At 39.4% G+C, this 19,549-nt stretch overlaps 1 pseudogene; it reads right to left on the bottom strand.

Moving 5' to 3' along the window:
• Nucleotides 1–3,416: 3,416 nt before the first annotated feature.
• On the bottom strand, nucleotides 3,417–6,524 carry LOC119035819 (ornithine decarboxylase-like; annotated as a pseudogene).
• Nucleotides 6,525–19,549: the final 13,025 nt, after the last annotated feature.

Here is a 19,549-nt window from a genome sequence, read left to right on the forward strand (position 1 = left end):
CTTGTTTTGTGCATGTATCCTTTACAGTAGTTCCTGAAAACCCTTCTCCCCACTGTCTCCTCCCCGCTTCCCTCTGGCTATTGTTAGATTGTTCTTAATTTCAATGTCTCTGGTCATATTTTCCTTGCTTTTTTCTTTTGTTAATTATATTCAAGCTAAAGGTGAGTTCATATGGTATTTGTCCCTCACTGCCTGGCTTATTTCATTTAGCATAATACTCTCCAGCTCCATTCATACTGTTGCAAAGGGTAGGAGTTCCTTCTTTCTCTTTGCTGTGTAATATTCCATTGTGTAAATGTACCACAGCTTTTTGATTCATTCATTTACTGCTGGGAACTTAGGTTGCTTCCAGCACTTGGCTATTGTAAATTGTGCTGCTATGAACGTTGGGGTGCATAGGTTCTTTTAGATTGGTGTTTCAGGATTCTCAGGGTATAATCCCAGAAGTGAAATTGCTGGGTCAAAAGGCAGTTCCATTTTTAGTTTTCTGAGGAAATTCCATGCTGTTTTCCACAGCGGCTCTGCTAGTCTGTATGCTACCAACAGTGGACTAGGGTTCTCTTTTCTCCACATCTTCTCCAACACTTGTTTGTTGATTTGTTTATGATGGCCATTCTGCTGGTGGGAAGTGGTATCTCACTGTGGTTTTAATTTCCATCTCTCTGATGGATAGTGATGCTGAGCATCTTTTCATATGTCTTGGGGCTCTCTGTATGTCTTCCCTGGAGAAGTGTCTGTTCAAGTTTTTTGCCCATTTTTGAATTTTTTTTTTTTTTGGTCTTCCTGGAGTGGAGTCATGTGAATTCTTTATATATTTTGGAGATAAAACCCTTGTCCAAGGTATCATTGGCAAGTATGTTTTCCCATATAGTTGGTTCTTTTTTCATTTTAATGCTGTTTTCTTTGGCCATGAAGAAGCTTTTTAATTTGATGAGGTCCTATTTGTTTATTCTTTATGTCCCTTGCTTTAGGGGCCATATCAGTGAAGATGTTGCTGCATGGAATGTCTGAAGTTTTCCTGTTGATGTTTCTTTCTAGGACTTTTATGGTGTCATGACATATATTTAAGTCTTTTACCCACCTTGAATTAATTTTTGTGCATGCTGTAAGTTGATGATCGAGTTATTATTAATTTTTTTGCATGTAGCTGTCCAGATCTCCCAACACCATTTGTTGAAGAGACTATTTTTACTCCATTTCATGCTTCTTCCCCCTTTGTCAAATATTAATTGACCATAGAGACTTGGGTTTATTTCTGGGCTCTCCATTCTGTTCCCTTGGTCTATGTGTCTGCTATTATGCCAGTACCAGGCTGTTTTGATTACAGTGGACTTGTAATACCGTTTGATATCAAGTAGTGTGATCCCTCCTGATTTGTTTTTCTTTCTTAATATTGCTGCAGCTATTCGTGGTCATTTATGGTTCCATATAAACTTCTGAAGTGTTTGTGAAACTTCTATATCTGTGAAATATGTCATTGGTACTTTAATAGGGATTGTATTGAATCTATAAATTGCTTTGGATAGTATGGCCATTTTGATGATGTTAATTCTTCCAATCTGTGAACACGGTGTATGTTTCCATTTTTTTGTGTCTTCCTTGATTTCTTTCTTCAGTGTTCTATAGTTTTATGAGTACTGGTCTTTTGCCTCCTTGGTTAGATTTATTCCTAGGTACTTTATTTTTCTTGTTGCTATATCAAATGGGATTTTTTCCTCATTTCTGTCTATAATAGTTCATTGTTGGTGTACAAAAATGCCTTCAATTTCTGAATATGGACTTTGTATCCTACTGTTTTGCCAAATTCAGTTATTCAGTCAAGTATTTTTTTTGGTGGAGTCTATGGGGTTTTCTATATACACTATCATGTCATCTACAAACAATAACAGTTTTGCTTCCTCCTTTCATCGTGGATGCATTTTATTTTCTTTTCTTGTCTGATTGCTGTGGCTAGGACTTCCAATACTAAGTCAAATAGGAGTGGAGAAAGCAGACATTCTTGTCTTGTTCCTGATATTAGTGGGAATGTTTTTTCACTTTGGTCATTGAGTATGATGTTGGCTGTAGGTCTCTCATATATGGCTTTTATTATGTTGTGAAATGCTCCCTTTATTTCCACTTTGCTAAGTGTTTTATTGTAAATGGGTGCTGTGCCTTATCAAATGCTTTCTCCACATCTATTAATATGATCATGCAATTTTTGTTTTTTCTTTTTTTAATGTGGTGTATTACATTTTTGATTTGTGAATATTTACCATACTTGCATCCCTGGGATGAATTCCACTTGATCATGTGGTATGATCTTTTTAAAGTATTGCTGGATGCATTTTGCCAATATTTTGTTGAAGATTTGAGTATCTGTGTTCTTCAGTGATACTGGCCTGAAGTGTTCTTTCTTTGTTATGTCTTTATCTGGTTTTGGGATTAGGATGATGCTGGCTTAATAAATGGAGTTTGGGAGTCTTCCATCTTCTTGGATTTTTTGGAGTATCCTGTGAAAGATAGGGGTTAGCTCATCCTTAAATGCTTTGTAAAATTCTCCTGTGAAACCATATCTGATCCAGGGCTTTTGGGTCTTGGAAGCTTTTTGATTACAGCTTCAATTTCATCAGCTGTTATTGGTCTGTCCAGTCTTTCTGCTTCTTGAAAACCTAGGTGTAATGGACAAATTTCTAGAAAAAATATAATCTTCCATAAGTGAATGAAGCAGCAGAAAGCCTGAACGGACTACAATTGTCTTATAGTAGAGTTTGATATCAGGTAATGTGATATCTCTGACTTGGTTCTTCTTTCTCAAGATTGCTATGGTTATTTGGTGTGCTTGGTGGTTCTATATAATTTTTTGGATTATTTGTTCTAGTTTTGTGAAAAATGCTGTTGATATTTTGATAAGAATTTTATTGAATTTATAGATCGATTTGAGTAGTATGAACGTTTTAATGATGTTAATGATTCCTATCCATGAACATGGTACATCTGTCCGTTTATTTATTTTTGTCTCCTTCAGTTTCTTTCTTCAGTGTCTTATAATATTCTGAATACAGGTCTTTTATCTCCTTAGTTAAATTTTCTTATCTCTTTGGTTAATTTCTTTTTAATTTTCAAGGTACTTAATTTTAAAATCTGGTCACAACACTAAGTTTCTGGCCCATTCTGCCAATGTACAAGTGACAAACACTTACTTGTCACCCGAGGAACCCTCTTTAGCAATGTGTTTGAAAATTCAATAAAAATCTATACATAACCAATATTCAAATAGTTTGTATAGCAACACAGATAAGTGTGACCCCATTTCCTAGCCTTCCATATCGTTCCATCTGTTCCAACCTGACTTACAAAGACATTTCAAAGCTATCAATAATTAATTTAAATTGTTTCTTGAAATCCCTCAATTTAAGCTACACTCAAAATAACAGCTACAGTAATGGTATGTACACATTAATACAAGCTGAAGAACAGGCTGCTGGATGGTGTTTTATCTCATTTTCTCAGGCACAAGACACAGGCAGAGTGCTGATATCCTGCTTTTCTACATTGGGTAGAATGCTGTGGTTCTGAATTTACTGCATCAGTTGCCATGCTATTCCTGACATTACATAGTAGGTAGTCAGCCTCTGCAATTCATTGAAAGTAGAAGCAGCAGAAATTATGTAACACCCATATTTTCAAAGAGCATCCAATTCCTCCACAGGCATCTTGGGTAAGACATAGCACTCTACATGTTGGTCCCCATATGCTGGATGAATCATACTTCTTAGAGAGGATGAATCATACCTCTTATGCAGAAGGGGCTTTAGGTACACATGATCATTGGGAATGCAATTAAATGACTGATTGATGTGGACACTGGCCAGCAGTGTCTGAGGCATTGTGGATGAGACAAGACAAATTCATGACTACCAAGTCCTGTGGAGAAAAAAGGATGGCACTGATGTGGATCCTGTCCTGCAGAATCTTTGTATGTTGTAGCTGCTAGTGAACAAATACATATGGACAACAGAGGTCCTATGGAGAAAAAGGGACAGCATGGCTGCTCTGTAAGAGGGAGAGAGGGTGAGAGGGCCTGGCCCCTTCCTGGACAGGCTTTTATTGCTTCTCTGGGTACATTACATGGAGGGTAGTCCTCATTTACTATGCACAGGTTCACTGCAGGGGACTCCCTTTTACAGATAACAAAGGAAAGATTGCTGCTAATTACTTCAAAGAGAAGGATGTCGCAAACCAAGGGGAAAAGTGATGGAACTGGTCACACTTCATACTTGGAAGGTTTAATACAGACTTTAGGAAGTTACAGTAAGCACTTTCTGCCTCAGTTCAGGGTGAGGGAGTTTTAGCAAAAGCAATTCACATAGCAGTCTAGGTATAATGCAGGCCTGATTCCCAATGGGAAGACCTCTCTGTGGGCATGGTCCTGTGTGCCACTCACCCCCCCACACACACACACTGGTTTTCCATATGGAGGCTGAGCTACATTTCCAAGCTGTGCAAAATGGTTCCCTACATGGCATGACCACTCTCTCAAGGGGAAAGTACCCCGACCCTTGCCTTGACAGGCTTTTGTTGGTTTTCTAATAACATACATCAAAGAAGGTTTTCATTCATTATGCTTAGGTTTGCTTCATGTTATTACTTTTTACAGATAGCATTGGAAGGGATGTTACTGATTACTTCTTACAGACTAACAAGGGAAAATGTTGCAAATGCAAGGGAATGGTAAGAGTAATTGGTCTGGTTACACTTTATTCCTTGGGAGAATTAGCACAGATTCCAGGGGGTTACTTCAAAGATGCGGTAAGCACTTTATGCCTCAACTGAGGTTGAGAGAGTTTTAGCAAGAGCAAGTCACAAAGCAGCCTAGGTATAATGCAGGCTTGAGTTCCTATGGGAGAACCAATCCATGGGTTTTGGCACCCTGTGTGCCACCATGCACTTATGGGCTTTCCCATAGGACTGAGCTACAACTGCCATTGCCAGGCATATTGGTTCCCTACAATCCATATACTCCATCATTCACATAATATGTAAAGGTTTTTTTCACTGGACTTATTTTTATCACAAGAGCCTCTTTGTTCTTTAATACAAGCTTTTGGACAATTATATTTACTGCAAGCATGAAAGCTGATGCAATATAGTATCTGCCTGGCTTAGCTATGAAGGTCACTTCCAAGCCTGATGAAAAATACTTGTCTAGGGCTGGGTTGATTACACTGGTGATCTCTTCAAATTGAAACTTTACATTCTCAGATCAGGAAAGTCTCTATCAATATCAAAAAGATACATGTTGAAACCAAACAAAGATCCCATGTCAAAGACACAATGAGTGTCAGAGATGGCCTGCATGAAAGTACCAGAATCAGTATAGCTACTTCCCACATGGAAGCTGATACCAATGACATTAACATTTCACTCTTTTTCCCATTCTAAAAGGAGCCTGCTGGTTTGTGTGTGGCACCAAATTTAATACTGAGATCACAGACTGCTTTGGAATCATCAAACCAACTTTGGCAATCTTAAAAACCAACTTTGCCTTTGGATGTGCCCTGGCACTTGCATAAACTCAACTTTACTATGGAAAGTCATCATATGAATCCATTATTGGTAGCCTATTTAATCTGAGACACATATTTACAAAGATTTGCATAAATAATTCTCCATGGAGGCACCCCAAGACTATTTACCAATACTATTTACCATATTTTGTCATGTATTATGTGCACTTCCTTTGCCCAAATTTTTTAGGGAAAAATAAGGATATGCATTATACACAGGTAGTACCAATTCCATATCTGTATAACTGTTGTTAATTCTTTCATTTATGCTTATGTGTTAAAATGGTAACTCCAAGGCCCTGGCTGGTGTAGCTCAGTGGATTGAGCACGGGCCTGCGAACCAGACAATTGTGGTTCGATTCCCAGTCAGGACACATACCAGGGTTGCAGGCTGGTTCCCTGCAGGCCAGTTCCAAGCAGGGGATGCATGAAAGGCAACCATACATTGATGTTTCTCTCCCTCTCTCCTTCCCTTCCCCTCTAAAGATAAATAAATAAAATCTTTAAAAAAATGGTAACTCCAGAAAGCAATAACAATCTCTGTATGCAAAATAATACCCTAAAATGCAATAATTGGTTTTGTTTTTAAATATACATTTTTAAAAATTGAATTAAAAAATTAAACCAAAAGATATTTTCCTGAAAATTTGTGACAAAAATATGGGTACACATTATACACAGCAAAGTTTGGTAAGTCTTGCTATCACAGTCAAAGTCTGTCCCTATAGCAGCTAGCATCTTCACCATGGTTCTACTGTCATTGCATTTGACTACATAAAAGGGTGTGACCTGAAGAAGGGTTTTTAATTATTACAAATGTTTCTTTAGAATGTCTCCATCCAAGGTCTGGAACATAGAAGGCATACTTATTGTTTGAAGAAGAAACTTCATTAATTTTTTGGTTCAGATGTCCTTGGCAGCAAAGCCTTCATCGAGGAAATGGCAGTCAAACTCTTCATTACTAAAGTTGTTCATGTTTCTGGTTGTTCTTTTGAAACTCAACAAAAAGGAAAACTAAGTGATGGGGTTTAAATAAATGATTGCCAGCTTTTCACAAAGGAAGTTCTCTAGCAATTCCAAGTCCTGTGGAAGATGGGTATTCTCTCAGTGTAGCAGTGAAAGTGTCCTCAGAGCTCAAGTGTACAAATAGACCCCATGGAGGTGGGGCCCAGCACACAGGACTGCACCCCCTACTCCCTTCCCAGTCAGCCATCACCTGGAGAAGGGGTGGTGGCAGCAGTGGAGGCTGAGGGGACTGACCTTGGTTAAATTTATTCCTAGGTTGTTTTTTTTTCTGATGCAATTGTAAAGGGATTATTTTCTTAGCTCCCCATCTGATAATTCATTATTGGTGTATATAAATGCAACTAATTTCTGAATATTTATTTTGTATCCTACTACTTTACTGAAGTCATTTATTAGTTCTAGTAGTTTTATGATGAAATCTTCAGGGTTCTCTATATAAAGTACCATGTCATCTGCAAATAATGACGTTTATTTACCCCTTTTCAATTTAAATGGATCTGATTTCTTCTTTTTGTCTGATTGCTATGGCTAGTACTATGTTGAAGAAGAGTGGTGAAAGCAGACATCCTTGTCTTGTTCTTTTTTTAAATTTTTTTATTGATTATGCTGTTACAGTTGTTCTATTCCCCCTTTCATTCCCCTCCACCCTACCCCCCATCCCCACCATTACCCCCCCTTTAGTTTATGACCATGTGTCTCAAGTCCTTTAGATTCTGTTTCCCATGCTATTCTTGCCCCCCCATCTATTTTCTATCTACTGTCTATGCTACTTATTTTATGTACCTTCTCCCCCCTTCTCCTCCTCCCACTCCCCTGTTGCTAACCCTCCTTGAGATCTTCATTTCTATGTTTCCACTCCTGATCTAGCTGTCCTTTTAGTTTGCTTTCGTTTTAGGTGTGGTTGTTAATAACTGTGAGTTTGTTGTCCTTTCACTGTTCATGTTTCTTTAACTTCTTTTTCTTAGATAAGTCCCTTTAACATTTCATATAATAAGGGCTTGGTGATGATGAACTCCTTGAATTTGATCTTATCTGAGAAGCACCTTATCTGTCCTTCCATTCTAAATGAAAGTTTTGCTGGATAGAGCAATCTTGGTTGTAGGTCTTTGGATTTCATGACTTGGAATACCTCTTTCCAGCCCCTTCTTGCCTGTAAGGTCTCTTTTGAGAAATCCGCTGACAGTCTGATGGGGACTCCTTTGTAGGTGACTGTCCCCTTAGCTCTTGCTGCTTCTAGGATTCTCTCCTTCATTTTAATCTTGGCTAATGTAATTATGATGTGCCTTGGTGTGTTCCTTCTTGGGTCCAACTTCTTTGGGACTCTCTGAGCTTCCTGGATTTCCTGGAAGTCTATTTCCTTTGCCAGATTGGGGAAATTCTCCTTTGTTATTTGTTCAAATAAGTTTTCCACTGGTGGCTGTGCCTTTCCCCCTTCTGGTACCCCTATAATTCGGATGTTGGAGCGTTTAAAGATGTCCTGGAGGTTCCTAAGCCTCTCCTCATTTTTTTTGAATTTGTATTTGTTCATTCTGTTCTGGTTGAATGTTCTGGTTCAAATTGTTGATTTGAGTCCCAGTTTCCTTCTCTTCAATGTTGGTTCCCTGTATATGTCTCTCTAGTTCACTTTGCATAGCCTTCACTTTTTCCTCTATTTTGCAACCATAATCAACCATTTCTGTGAGCATCCTGATTACCAGTGTTTTGAACTTTGCATCTGATAGGTTGGCTATCTCTTCATCACTTTGTTCTATTTTTGGAGCTTTAATTTGTTCTTTCATTTGGGCCAGGTTTTTTGTCTTGGCAAGTCTGTTACATTTTGAGGGTTGGAGGCTTAGGAGTTCACCAGGACTGGGCAGCCTGTGTTGCTGTTTTGTGGCACTATATGTATGGGAGGGGTCAGGGAGGGAACAATGCTTGCTTGCTTGGGTCTTGGCTGGCTTTCAGTCACTTACCTTGCAACCCACAAGCAAATTGGAGCCTTCTGATGCTGATTCCTGGTGTGCGAGTTTGTGTATGATCTAGGACACTTTGGGTCTCTCCAATGAACTCTGGTGTGAGGTTGGGAGTTTTTCCTACCACTGCAACAACCACCGGTTTTTACCAACAGAGGTTTTGAGGCTTTATTTCCCTGTGCTTGAACCCTGGGTTGAATAGTCTATCTTGCTCCCTAGTTGTTCCTCTCATTTTATTCACACGTGAATGTGGGTCTTTCAGCTGCCACCTTGACAGTATGGTCCTTGAGCCGACACCTTGCTGTGCATCATGTCCCCCCAGCTGCTTGACTCCACCCCTTCTACCAGTTTGAATTAATTTTTTTGACTGCTTGGTTGTCAGACTTCCCTATGGTTGTTTTCTGGCAGTTCTGGTCATTTTTTGTTTTTAAGTTTGTTGTCTCCTCCTTTTGGTTGTGCAAGGAGGATAAGTGTATCTATGTATACCTCCATCTTGGCTGGAAGTCTTTTTTTTAAGTCAATAACTATTTATATTTAGTTACTTGTTTTTTGTATTATAAAGGAATTTTAGCATTTATTTTTGAATATACTCATATTGTTATTGTTGTCTAGAGTTACACTTTTAACACATAAGCATAAATAAAAGAATTAAATACATTAAGAAAACTGCAGGCCAATTTGCTAATGAACATACATGCTAAAATCCTGAACAAAATTGTGACTAACCACATCTAGCAATACATTAAAAGTATACACCAGGATCAAGTGAGATTCAGCCCAGGGATGCAAGGATGGTACAATATTAGCAAATCAGTAAATGTAATACATCATATAAACAAAAGGAAAGACAAAAATCACATGATCACAGCAATAGATGTAGAAAAGCATTTGATAAGGTACAGCACCCATTTGTGATAAAAAACACTGAGCAAAGTTGGAGTAGAGGGAGCGTACCTCAATATAATAAGAAACCTACAGCCAACATCATACTGAACAGGCAAAACTAAAAGCTTTCACACTAAGACCAGGAAGAAGACAAGGATGTCTACTTTCACCAATTTTATTCAACATAGTAGTGGAAGTCCTAGCCACAGCAATCAGACAAGAAAAAGAAATAAAAGGTATCCACATTGGAAAGGAAGAAGCAAAACTGTCATTGTTTTCAAGATGACATGATAGTGTACATAGAAAACCCTATAGACTCCACAAAAATACTACTCAACCTAATAAGTGAATTTAGCAAAACAGTGGGATACAAAGCCAATATTCAGAAATTGAAGGCATTTTTGTACACCAACAATAAAATATCAGAAACAGAATCCAGGAAAAAAAATTGCATGTGCTATAGCAACAAGAAAAATAAAGTACCTAGGAATAAACATCACCAAGGAAGTGAAAGTCCTAAACTCAGAAGACTACACGATACTGAAGAAAGAAATTAAGGAAGACCAAAACAAATAGAAGCATATACGGTGTTCATCAATTGGAAGAATGAACATAATCAAAATGTCCATATTACCCAAAGCAATTTACAGATTCAATGCAATCCCTATTAAAATACCAATGACAAATTTCACAGATATAGACCAAACATTTAAAAAATTTATATGGAACCATAAATGACCCCAAATAGCTACAGCAATTTTGAGAAAGAAGAACAAAGTAGGAGGGATCACAATACCTGTTATAAAGCTATACTATAAGACTACAGTAATCAAAACAGTCTGGTACTGGCATAAGAATAGATACATAGATCAATGGCACAGAATAGAAAGCCCAGAAATAAACCCGTGTCTCTATGGTCAACTGATGTTATACCATAGAGAATTAGATTAACAACTGATATCAATATCACTTGTCAATTAATAACATTGGTTCTCAATATCAATAACAACTTATATTGATATTAGTTGTTAATCTAATCAATCAGGAATTAGCAATCTGGTTTAAGCACCACAAGGTGGGACAGAGTAATTTCTGCAGGTAGGGCTATTGCTTCCCCTCACACTGATGCCACTTGGAAAGCAGAACTCTAGCTGAGAAAGATGGTCTCTGCAGTATGGGTCATGACTCAGCACAGGGATTGTGGTAGCTGTTACTTCAGTCCTCTCCACAGAGCCACCAGCCCCAGACTCTCCTCAAGTGTCTCTAGTCCACTCTCCTTTGCCTCTGCCAGAGTCCCAGGTAATTGGCTACAAAGAAAGTGTTGTGTGTTGGCCCTCAAGAGGCTCTCTGCATGTCTAGCTATCTCTCCCTGGCAGACAGATACCCTGCTACTTTTCACAGCTGGACGTTATCTGGTTTCCTTTCCAGTTCAGATACTGTAGGCTGGGGGGCCCAACTTGGGCTGTAGACCCTGCACTTCTGAGGAGGAACCCCCTGGCTACTGAAATATCCCTTTGGAATCTAAGCTGCCACATATGGGAACCCAACCAGCCCTCTTATATCTCCTTTGCACTGCCTACCAGTCTTATTGTGGTGAAGTGGTTTCTTCTGTGTGTCCATGTTTATAAGGCTTCTCTCCAGCTTGTGTTCAGTTCAGCTTTAGATATTTAATCCTAAAGATAGGTAATCTTTAATCCTTACCTGAGGACATTTTTTCATTGCTTTTAGAGAGAGGAAGTAGAGAGGGAAACATCAGTGGAAGAGAGAAGCATTGATTAGTTGATGCCCATATGTGACAGACCAAGGACTGTATGTACCCAGACTGGGGATCAAGGATGAGGACCAACAATCGAGGATCAGATCCACAACCTAGGTATATTCTCTGTCTGGGGATTGAACCTGCAACATTTCAGTTATGGGATGATGTTCCAACCAGCTGAGCCACTTCAGCCAGGGCAATTAATACACTCTTTTTTGATTCTTCTTTTTGTTTGCTTTTATTAGTGTTTTAAAAACATGTTTTATTGAACAATAATTAAATAAATTTAAAAAATAAAACATGTTTTATTATTTATTTTATAAAGAATTTTCTTTATTGTTTTACTTTTAAAAATATTTTATAGTTTATGGTATTACAGTTGTCCCAGTTTTTTTCCCTTTGCCCCCCTTCACCTAGCCCATGCCCCATTTCCATAGTCAATCCCCATACCATTGTCCATATCCATTATTGTCCATATGAGTATTTTATATATGTTTTTTGACTAATCCCTTCACCTTCTTTCAGTTAGTTACCACCTTCCCTTGCCCCTCTTACAGCTCTCAGTCTATTCCATGATTCTATGCTTCTGGCTTATTTCACTTAGCATAATAGTCTCTAGTTTCATCCATGTTGTTTCAAAAGGTAGGAATTTCTTTTTTGTTTTAGTCCTGCATAGTATTCCATTGCTTAAATATACCACAGTTTTTTATCCACTCATCAACTAATGGGCATGATATAAGAAGATATTTCATGCTGACATCATGGGAGATAAAGTTTCTCAGTTGAGAACACAGTGCCAAGCTCCTAAAGCTTTTATTTTATGGCTTTAGTCACAATTAAAATAAACACAGGAAGATAACAACCCAGTGCTCTAACTCTTAAAAATTCATTCCCTTTTCCCAGGGAAACCAATATATCTTTTTGATGGAGGTGAGCTCACAAATGGAAAGAAAGAAAATGAAAAATCCAGATTTTTTTCATCTCTTTTATCCAGTGAGAATGGAATTCACATACCCCAATAGGGATGGATCACTCAGTGGAATTCATTCTGGGATCCAGCTCCAGCATTTCTGTGGCCCTGAGACACATTCAGGAAGTACAGCTCTGTGGCTCTATTAGGTTTCTCTTCCAGGCTTCTGATGTGGTCTTCAAAACTGTCCATCTAATTTATAAAAAACATAACTTCCATACCAATACAGAATGATACATGTCACAGATTAGTTGAACCCATTAACAAAGGCACCAGGAGGAGGGTTCAACTAGTGCCCATGTTACTCTTTTGAAATATATTTCTAGTGGGCTCAGCTGCATTTTTCCATTTATACATGAGAAAGGCCTGTTAACTGTCTCTGTAAGGTGGCATAACATTACAAAACTCCACTGGCCACAGCTCTCTACCTGGCCTGCTGAAGCACCTAATCAAGAGTGAGAAACTGAAAGACTGCATGTATAGAAACAGCAGGTAAAAGCCAGCTGGTTGTGATTATAGGTTTCTGAGCTTATAAGCTTTCCAAGTCTCCTTACTCTGATGTTGATTGCAAAGCCAGTAGGGTCCTTGGGTACCATCCACTTCAGTGAGACTGAGACCATCATTTCAGAGAAGCTCAGATAGCAAGCCTTTGTCAGCAGCCCCACAGAGGGCTTCTGTCCTATAAAAATGTCTTATCTTTTATTCAGGATTTGTTGTAACAATGCAGAAAAATTCTTTTACATACCAAAATATTACCAAAATTTCCACTCCAAATGAAGAGTGATACTGTCCACACTGACATGTTTTGTAGGCAATAATTTATTTATACCAATAACCAGTTTCTTTCTACATAGTTTATTTCAGAATAAATAATATCAAAATTTCACAATATGCTACTAGGTCATGTTGATATTGTTTTAAAAATTAATATGGGAAGATCCAAGATGGCAGTAGAGTAGGTGGAAGCTATACTAACAACCTCTTAGGACCAAGTGCAATTATAGACAAAATATAGAAAAATTATCCTGAAAAACCAACTGAACACTAGCTGGAAAGAGGCATTACAACAAGGACTTACAGAAGAAACCAATAACCATAGCAAGACTGGTAGGAAATGCAGAGGCACGAGAAGGCTGGCAGGGCCACATGGGTTGTAGTAGAAGTTCCAGAGGGAAATTACAGCAGCTGAGGAGGTTCCCCCTGAGAAGTGTGGTGTCTAAATCCCAAGCTGATCTCCCTGTCCTAGAGAACCAGAACCAAGAAAGGAAACGAAAAAACATCCAGCTGTAAAAAGCAGCATGGTTTCTGTCCACCAGGGAGGGAGGGCTAGGGATCCAGAAAGCCTCTTGAAGGGCCAACACACAACATTTCATTTGCATCCACTTACCTTGGACAGAGGGAGAGCAGAGTAGACTAGAGCCATGTGAGGAGAATCTTGGGGATTGGTGTGTCTAGGGAGAAAGCTCAATGGTCAGCTGCTAGGATCCCTGTACTCCATCATTCCCCAAACTGCAGAAGCCATTTTTGTCAGGCACAGCAGCCTCAGCCTAGAGGATGCAATAGCCACAGCTGCAAGGATCACTCTCACCACACCATATGCAGCTTAAGTCAGGCTGCCGAGGAGTACAGCTAGAAGAATTTTATTGATTAAGCCTAACAATGCCTGCAGGCATAGGTGGATCTCTAGAAGCTTTGAGACTTTAGCTTACTCTCCCCCAGGTCCAATACTGGTAAAAGTCAGCCTTGGTATACTACTAGGTTCTCTCTCCACACATACAGGCCAAAACAAGAGAACCACAAGATGAATATTGCTAATAGATCTAATGAGAAGGGCCAGGGCCAGTCACACGCAGCATCTGACATAGTTCTACACCAGAGTCTTTGTAGATCTACCTAATACATAGAAATAAACACAGAGATGCAACCAAAATGGGAAGACAAAGAAACAGATCCCAAATGAAAGAACAAGTGGTTTCTCTACAAGAAGAACTAAATGAAATGGAGAAAGGAAATATCACATATAGAATTTAGAGTTAATGATTGTGATGTTGCTCAATAACATGAAAAAAGATATAGAAATGATAACAAATCACCAGTTAGAAATAAGGAATGTAATATATGAAATAAATATACACTGGAAGGAATAAACAATAGGTTAAAGAAGCAGAAGATTGAATCACTGATTTGGAAGACATGGTAGGAAAAATACACAAAAGGAGCAGTAAAAAGGAAAAAAATTTTAAATATTAGAAGAATGAAAACTGTTGAAGCTTCTGTGGAAACCAGTATGAAATTTCTGCAAAGATCTGAAAGTGGAATTGCCTTTTAACCCAGCAATTGTACTGATGGGATTATACCCTAAGAATCCTGAAACACTAATTCATAAGCACCCATGCACACCAATGTTCACAGCAGCACACTTCACAATAGCCAAGAGCTGGAAGCAGCCTAGGTATACATCAGACCATGATTGGATCAATAAACTGCAGTATATTTGTACAGTGGAATACTATACAGTAGAAAAAAGGACCTCCTACCCTTCAAAACAACATGGATGGAACTGGAAAGCATTATGCTGAGTGAAGTAAGCCATGTGGTGAAAGACTAATACCATGTGATTTCACCTATAATTGGAACCCGAATAACAAAACAACAATCAAGCAAAATATAACCAGAGACATTGATGTTAAAAACAATCTGACAGTAACCAGAGAGGAGAGGAGAGGGAAATTATGTGGGAAAGAAGGGAAAAGGTCATAAATGAACGTGTATAAAGGACACATGGACAAAGGCAAAGAGGGATGGAATTGAGGGTGGGATGGAGGAAAGTGGTGATTGGAAAATTGAGAAAAGTGTATTTGAATTTCAATAAAAATAATAAAAAATTCAAAATTCAAAAAAATAAAGAAAGAGGCTTTTGGGACAACATGAAGTGTAACAACATCTGCATCATGGGGCTACCAGAAAGAGAAGAGATTGAGCAAGGGATCAAGAACACATTGGAAGAAATAAAGACTGAGAACTTTCTCAATTTGGTGAATGAACGAGATACACAAGTCCAAGAAACACAGAGTCCCAAAAAGATGGAACCCAAAAACCCACACCAAGACATTGTAATTAATATGGCAAAGCTTAAATACAAGAAGAGATCTTAAAAGCCTCAAGAAAAAAAAAACAGTTAGTTACCTATAAGGGAGATCCCATTAGAGTGTCAGCTAATTTCTTAACAGAAGCATTCAGCCCAGAAGGGATTAGCATGAAATCTTCAAGGTGATAAAAAGCAAGGACCTACAACCAAGGCTACTTTACCCAGCAAGGCTATAATTTCATTTATTTATGTATTTATTTATATTGTTTTTCAGTTACATTTGTCCCAATTTTCCCCCCTTTGCCCTCCCATATCCTACCCACCCCACACTTCCCACATTCAATCTTCCCCTCCACCATTGTCTTTGTCCATGCGTCCTTTATACACGTTCCTCCACTTGACCCTTCCCCTTCTTTCCCCTATTATCCCTCCCTCTCCTATGCCCTCTGGACACTGTCAGATTGTTGTTTATTTTCATGTCTCTGGTTCTACTTTTCACGTGGGTTTATTTCATGATTAGGTTCCACTTACAGGTGAGATCACATGGTACTTGTCTTTCACCACCTGGCATTTTTCACTTACCATAATACTCTCCAGTTCCATCATGCTGTCATGAATGGTAGGAATTCCTTTTTCCATTCTGTTGCTTAGCATTCCACTGTGTAAATGTACCACAGTTTTTTTTCTTTTCTTAAAATTTATTTAATTATTGTTCAAGTACAGTTTTCTGTTTTTTACTCCCATCCCAGCCTACCCCCCTCAGTGATCCCCACCTCCCTCCCATTTCCACCCCCCCCGAGTTGTTTTCCATGTGTCCTTTATACTAGTTCCTGTAAATCCTTCCCCTTTTTCCCCTGAAATTCCCTCCCCTCTCTCTTCTGGTCACTGTCCCCCTGTTCTCTACTTCAGTGCCTTTGTTTCTATTTTGCTTGCTTCCTTGTTTCATTGTTTAGCTTCCTTTTAAAGGTGAGATCACATATGGTATTTGTCTTTCAACACCTGGCTTATTTCACTCAGAGTAATACTTTCCAGTTCCATCCATACTGTTGCAAAGGGTAGGAGCTTCTTCTTTCTTTCTGCTGCATAGAATTCCATTGTGTATATGTACCATGATTTTTTGATCCATTCATTTACTGACAGGCACCTAAGTTGCTTCCAGCTCTTGGCTATTGTAAATTGTGCTGCTATGAACATTGGGGTGCATAGGTTCTTTTGGATTGGTGTTTTAGGGTTCTTAGGATATAATCCCAGCAGTGGAATTGCTGGATCAAAAGGCAGGTCCATTTTTAGTTTTCTTAGAAAATTCCATACAGTTTTCCACAGTGGTTGTACCAGTCTGCAATCCCACCAACAATGGGTTAGGGTCCCCCCTTCTCCACAACAGTTTTAAAATATATATATTTTATTGATTATGCTCTTACAGTTGTCCCATTTCCCCCCTCACTCCCCTACATCCTGCACACCCTCTTCCACCCACATTCCCCTTTAGTTCACTTCCATGTATCATACTTATAAGTTCTTTAGCTTCTACATTTCTCACACTATTCTTACCCTCCTGCTGTCTATTTTCTACCTACCATCTATACTACTTATTCTCTGTACTTTTTTCTCCTCTCTCCTCCTCCCACTCCCCTGTTGCTAACTCTCCACGTAATCTCCATTTTTGTGGTTCTGTTCCTGTTCTAGTTGTTTGATTAGTTTCTTTTGTTTTTGTTGTAGCTGTGGTTGTTAATAACTGTGAGTTTGCTGTCATTTTACTGTACATGTTTTTTTATCTTCTTACATAAATTTCTTTAACATTTCATATAATAAGGGCTTGGTGATGATGAACTCCTTTAACTTGATCTTAGCTGGGAAGCACTTTATCTGCCCTTCCATTCTATGACTTTTTTTTAAAGATATTATTTATTTATTTATTTTTAGAGAGAAAGGGAAGGAGAGAAGGAGAGAAACATCAATGTATGGTTGCCTCTTGTGAGTCCCCTGCTGGGAACTGGCCTGCAACCCAGGCATGTGCCCTGACTGGGAATCGAACTGTGATCCCGTGGTTTGCAGGCCCACGCTCAATCCACTGAGCTACACCAGCCAGGGCTTGCCCTTGCATTCTAAATGAAAGCTTTGCTGGATAGAGAAATCTTGGATGTAGGTCTTTGCATTTCATGACTTGGAATACTTCTTTCCAGCCCCTTCTTGCCTGTAAGGTCTCTTTTGAGAAATCCGCTGACAGTCTGATGGGAACTCCTTTGTAGGTGACTGTCCCCTTAACTCTTGCTGCTTCTAAGATTCTCTCCTTCATTTTAATATTGGGTAATGTAATTATGATGTTGTTGGAGCCCAAGGGGCCTGTGAGGGGTCGAGGATAGGGTCTAGCACCGCAGGCGTGGTGACTGGGCCTGGTTTCCGGCCTCGGGGCTATCTTGGGTTGTAACAGTTCTCTGACCCCTTGAGAAACTAGCTGCCTTTCCTTTCCTATCAACTCATATCTTTGGCCTGTGCGTCATATACCCGGAAAGTATGTTAGCTTGGGAACGTCCGGACTCTAAGGGAAAAGATAAACTTTGTAGGTCAAGGAAGTGAGCTACGTGCCAGAAGGCTTCTCCTTTGTCCTCTATGTACTCAAGATTGTATATAAGCCAGAAGACTGCGCAATAAACTTGCCTTATGCCAGCAGAGCATTTGGTCCTCTCCTTTATTCAGTCCCTTGCTCAGCCTCACGACCACCCTTGCTGCAGCGGGCTGCGGCATGATGTGCCTTGGTGTGTTCCTCCTTGGGTCCAACTTCTTTGGGATTCTTTGAGCTTCCTGGACTTCCTAAAAGTGTATTTCCTTTGTCAGATTAGGTGAGTTCGCCTTCATTATTTGTTCAAATAATGTTTTCACTTGTTGCTCTTCCTCTTCTCCTTCTGGCACCCCTATAGTTCCAATGTTGGAATGTTTAAAGATGTCCTAGAGGTTCCTAAGCCTCTCCTCATTTTTTTTAAAATTCTTGTTTCTTCATTCTTTTCTGTTTGGTTGTTTCTTTCTTCCTTCTGGTTCATTCCATTGATGTGAGTACCAGTTTCCTTCCCATCACTATTGGTTTCCTGTACATTTTCCTTCATTTCACTTAGCATAGACTTCATTTTTTCATCTAATTTGTGACCAAATTCAATAGATTCTGTGAATATCCTGATCAGCAGTGCTTTGAACTGTGTATCTGATAGGTTGGCAATCTCTTTGTCACTTAGTTGTATTTTTTCTGCAGCTTTGATTTGTTCTTTTATTTGGGCATTTTTTTTGTCTTAACACACCTGTTATATAGTGAGGGGCAGAGCCTTAAGTGTTTAGCTTGGTGGGTCAACTCAGTTGCTGGGTTGTGATGTTGCATGTGGGGGAGGAGTGTGAGAGGGAACAATGGTGCTCGCTTCACTCTCTGCTGGATTTCAGTCACTTCTGCCACTTCCCCCAAGCAAACTGGGCCCTTCTGGTGCTGATTCCCATGTGGGTGGGTTTGTGTACATCTTAGGACCCTGTCGGTCTCTCCAATGAACTCTCCTGTGAGACTGGGAGTTTCTTCTGGCACCTCAACCCCCACAGGTGGTTTCAATCAGTGATTTGAGGTGTTTTCTATCAGTTATTTGAGGCTTTATTTCCCCATACTGGAACTCTGGGTTGCACAGTCTGTCTCGCTCCCCAGTTTCATCTGGTTCATCTGCATGCAAATGTGGGACCATCTGATCCACCAGCCGCCTTGCACACTGTGCCCCGCCACAACCCACCACCTCACTGGGTCTGCCCACTGTCATCTTGCATGCCTGGGATCCACCAGCCACTGCTTTTTTTTTTTTTATCTCAACCCCTCTCTGTTTGGCCACCTGACTCTGCACCTCCTACTGGTCTGGATGAATGTGTCTACTTTAACTCCTTCCTTGTTAGACTTTCATACAGTTCTATTTTCTGTCAGTCTGGTTGTTTTTTATTTTTAAATTGTTGTTTTCCTTCTTTTGGTTGTGTAAGGAGGCACAGTGTGTTTACCTAAGCCTCCATCTTGTCCAGAAGACTTGTACCACAGTTTTTTGATCCACTCATCTACTAATTGACACTGAGGCTGTTTCTAGCACTTGGCTAATGTAAATAATGCTGCTATGAACATAGGGGTGCATAGATTCTTTTGAATTGGTATTTCAGGTAAAATTTCAGCAGTGGTATTGCTGGGTCAAAAGCCCATTCCAATTTAGTTTTTTGAGGAAATTCCATACAGTTTTCTATAGTCACTGTACCAGTTTGCATTCCCACCAACAGTGCACTAGGATTTCATTTTCTCCACAACCTCACTAGCTC

The sequence above is a fragment of the Artibeus jamaicensis genome, unplaced genomic scaffold (assembly GCF_021234435.1).
Source record: "Artibeus jamaicensis isolate MK-2021 breed Jamaican fruit bat unplaced genomic scaffold, CSHL_Jam_final contig_511, whole genome shotgun sequence".
Taxonomy (NCBI): domain Eukaryota; kingdom Metazoa; phylum Chordata; class Mammalia; order Chiroptera; family Phyllostomidae; genus Artibeus; species Artibeus jamaicensis.